The sequence below is a fragment of the Mesitornis unicolor genome, unplaced genomic scaffold, assembly GCF_000695765.1.
Source record: "Mesitornis unicolor isolate BGI_N332 unplaced genomic scaffold, ASM69576v1 scaffold18196, whole genome shotgun sequence".
In the NCBI taxonomy this organism is placed as follows: domain Eukaryota; kingdom Metazoa; phylum Chordata; class Aves; order Mesitornithiformes; family Mesitornithidae; genus Mesitornis; species Mesitornis unicolor.
This window is the reverse complement of record NW_010189079.1, coordinates 12,028-16,036: the sequence shown is the minus strand read 5'-3', so window position 1 is coordinate 16,036 and position 4,009 is coordinate 12,028.

Genomic DNA, 4,009 nt, shown 5'->3' with positions numbered 1-4,009 from the left:
AATATAATAATACTGTCAATACTTTCTTGAAAATTAAAAATAAAATATAAAATGTTTGGTCTTTGGAAAAGTATAGATCATAATGCTAAAAAGCAGGTAGCAGTAAATTGGTTTTGGTTTGGATTTCCTGTTTGACCATAAATAAGTAGATCACTCTTTGCTTCAGTTTACGTATATGAAAGTGCTCATGAATATCTGTGTTTCAGCATTTTCTGAGCTTTGGTTACTGTAAGTATTCTCCATATTTCAATTTTATGACAGAAGCTTTCTTCCATGCAAGGTGTTTGAGCTTGACTGCTCAGGTTGATTTCTACATTATTTGGGATTAAATTCAGAGTAGCAGTGTATGGTTTTTTGTGGCTGTTTGCTATTTTGCTTCGTTTCTTTTTTTTTTTGTATGAAGTCTCTGTTATGAAACAACAAGCCCAGCATTTAGAGTCTTCTGAAATGAGGTTTCTGCATTGCAGCCAGTTGTGACATTTACTCAGTTTGTAATGAAGTAACAGACATGTCAATCTTTGCCAATTTTTTTTTCTTTCGCATGTCAAAGTCACTGTCATCATCCTGTTTTTTAGGTCAAAACTATAACCTAAATCCTAATTTTTCACAGTTCACATATATGAAATTTTAAAACCTTAGGAGTTCTGTGCCACATTTCGTGCAGATCACTCTGTTTGTCAAGCTTTCTGAGGTAGCTTGAATGTGGTCTTTCCAGAAAAGACATTTTCTAGCATTACTTACATTTTGCTTTATTTTCTATGTATGGCTTCTTACAAATCACTGGATTTCTGAGGATGGTATGGAAATGTATTACATTTACTGGAGGCTTTTGCGGGAGGGAGGAGTGTGTTTAAATGGCAAATGCTTGGTGAAACTGGAGCTTTCTGCTGTTAGATTGGGAGTTACACTGAGAAGACTTTTTTTATGCTTGCGGTATGACTGAGAGCAAGGACTTGAGATGTTTTCTTACACCCTTAGGGATGTAAACCATTCTGGGATGGAGCTGCATCTACTTGTTAGCTGTTTGTAAAAGCCTGAAGCCTGGACAGTCTTTGATTCCTGATACAGAATGAAAAAAAGAAATTCTTATGTCTCTAAGTTCTGCAGGATGGGAAAATTCCTTCTGCAGGTACTAGACTATGCAGAGCTATTTCCATTACCCCTATTTGAATCTCCTGGGATGAGCTCCTCTTTTTCATCTCTTATTTCACTACATGAAAAAAATATAATTACAAGATTACATGACTTGAAGAGCATTGGAAAGTTTTACATACAATGACATTGCCCGAGGTATTGCACAGCTACATTCACCCAGAGGGAGGGAGTATGGGAGTAAGTATCAGTAAATCTGTTCAAAAGATAACCAGATGCTTTTCCTTGATTTAAAGAGACACCTGTATATAACTTCCCTATCTTAAATGTGACTGGAGTGAAAGAGAAGAAGGCCAAAGAGTAAGATTTAATAGGGAAATATATAAATGGAATGAAAGATAAGCATGGCAGAGAATACATGGCAAATGGAAAGATGTCCTTTTCTATTCTTGTGATAGTATTTTCCCATGTAAGAAATGATATAGGTAAATGGATCCTTTAAATATATGCATATGTAGGGAACAGTTACTTTCTTCTTGGAGCTAGTGTCGAGTTTCTTCTTGTGGTATTTTTAATAAATCCAGAAACCTCTCAAGTGCAAGGTATGGCTGTCCAGTACCCTGTAAGGAATTATTGGGATTTCTTCACATTATTGCAACAACTGTCATGCTCTTATTTCACAGAACTCCGCGTTAGATTTTTGTGAAGTGCCGTTTGTGAGCAAAGCCGGGGCTGCTCACGTATTGATTGCCTTGGCTGAGCTGAATTAAGGCTGTGCCCTTCAGCCAAAGTGTGGTCGTGTCCCACACGTCTCTTGTGTCTGGCTGTACAGCAGCAAAGCCCTCTCTCCTCTTCCAGGCGACAGTGGCATTTCATGGCCTCATCTGAGTCCCCAGTTGGCGTCGGTCCCCAAGACAAAATGATTGCACAGTGGAGCAAAACATGCTGTGTGTGGTGCAACACCAGTGAACAGTCCAATGCCAAATATTCTCGCACAAGTTTGTCAGTATGTAGTGTCAGCCTTTATCTGAAATATCCCTGCTACTTGAGACTAGTGTTTCTTCAGAAAAAAAGCTGGCTCAAGTCAGGAATAGCAAGGATGTTTAAAAGGGCTACAGTGTGATGGCAGAATTTGCTTGACGCCTACCTGGAACTTGTAGAGTTGCAATTTCACTAATATGATTTGTACTTGTAAGGCAACTTTTCCATCTCTTATTTCTTTCTCTCTCTCGCCTCTCTCTCTCCTTTCTCTCTCTTTCTCCTTCCCCCTCAATCCCCTCCCAGGGATTGAATGATCTCCTCTTCCCACATATTCGGTTGGAAACTTTACTCCCATAGTGAATTGTGAGCAAACCTGGATTCCTGATGAATTTTTAGCAGATTTTAATAGTGCACTGTGGTATTTCCCAACTGTCTGATTTGTATAATGGTGTGTTCAATCTATCTATTTGGCACTCATAAGAATTAGATTCAAATCTCTTATCTTTAGATGAGTTTTGGCTAAAGGAACAAAGTACCCGAGAATGGCATACATGGCCAAAAGTGAGTTTTAGGACTTTGGAACTGCACCCTCCCTTCTACTTTTTGCTTTCTTTTACCTTAGGGCAGCTCCATATTTATTGGGATCAAATTTCCTAATATCTCTCTGTCAAAATCAGCCTGAACTTGTATTGTAAAAAGATCAGATATATGCATCATCAAACCATTTTTTAATGCAGCCTTGTTTCCCATTGTCTTAGAGGAACCCAATTCAGAAATGGCAAGAAAACTTCCCAGATTAGCCATCCTCTTTAGTTTTCTCCATTCCCAGCCTCTTCCTTTTTCAGGAGGGAATATTCAGTGTTTTTTTCATGTGATCAATGAGTCTGATGCAGAAGGTCTGCACAGGGTCTGTTGGAGGAAAATATTCTTCACAGTCAGGGCAAAGACAGCTTAAATCAGTTCAGAAAATTGCCATTTATATTGTTTTTGAAAACCACAATTACATTTTTTCTCTGTGCAGTCCTTCTGCCAAACCTAGCAGCGTCACAAAGTCCAGGATCGATATTACTGAGGATCCTATTTGACAAATAAACCAAAAGCATTCAGGCTGTGGTTGAAAGATGTGTGAAAATGCAGCTTCCCTTGGCTCTCTTGACCAGGCAGGACTTCTGTACTTGCAAACACTCCACTCATACGGTACAGAAAACAGGGCACTGAAAATACCTGTGCAAGTGCAGAGGAAATATCTTTCAGGTGACTTTGGCAGTAGCTGTAGCTTTACCTTTGTACCAGTCTGTGGTTACAGTGCTTTGACTTATAGCATCTCCCCCACACTGAACCACAGCTGATTTGCCTCCATCAGTAGTCATAGGCCAAGTGGTCTGTGCAGGCCTCCTTGCAGGACATTTTTCTGTCATGAGAACAGTGCCACCACTGTGAGATTTATCATTGAGGTGTATTAAATTCCTGAGAGATGCATCTCTTTCAGCTAAATACTTGGAAGTAAGGGGAAAGGTGAAGAGAACGGAGAAGGTGTTGAAGCACTCGAAAATTACTTCTTGACTAAACAGCTTTCTTTTCCTGTGTCTTTGAGATTCTAACACTCCCTTCTTCACCTTCCACACTCTGCCTTCCACTTTTCCCTTTATCTGCATTTAGCCTGTCTTTCCAAGAATCACTAGAAGAAGTGCAGATAAGTGTGTCATGCAAATGAAATTTTTAGTGCAGCTTTCCATCCCTCTTCCCATTGTTTCTACAGAGATATCTTGTCACAGGACTTGGATTTTTGAGTGCCGAAAGCTGTTGCTCTGAAAAGCTGCCTTATTTAGGCTATCAGTATTTTTCCTTAGCAAAAAAAAGTATTTATTTCAGTCCTGTAATGCAGGCATCATAACCCTCTTCTTACTACTGTGCCACTTGGTCTTACATACTTTCT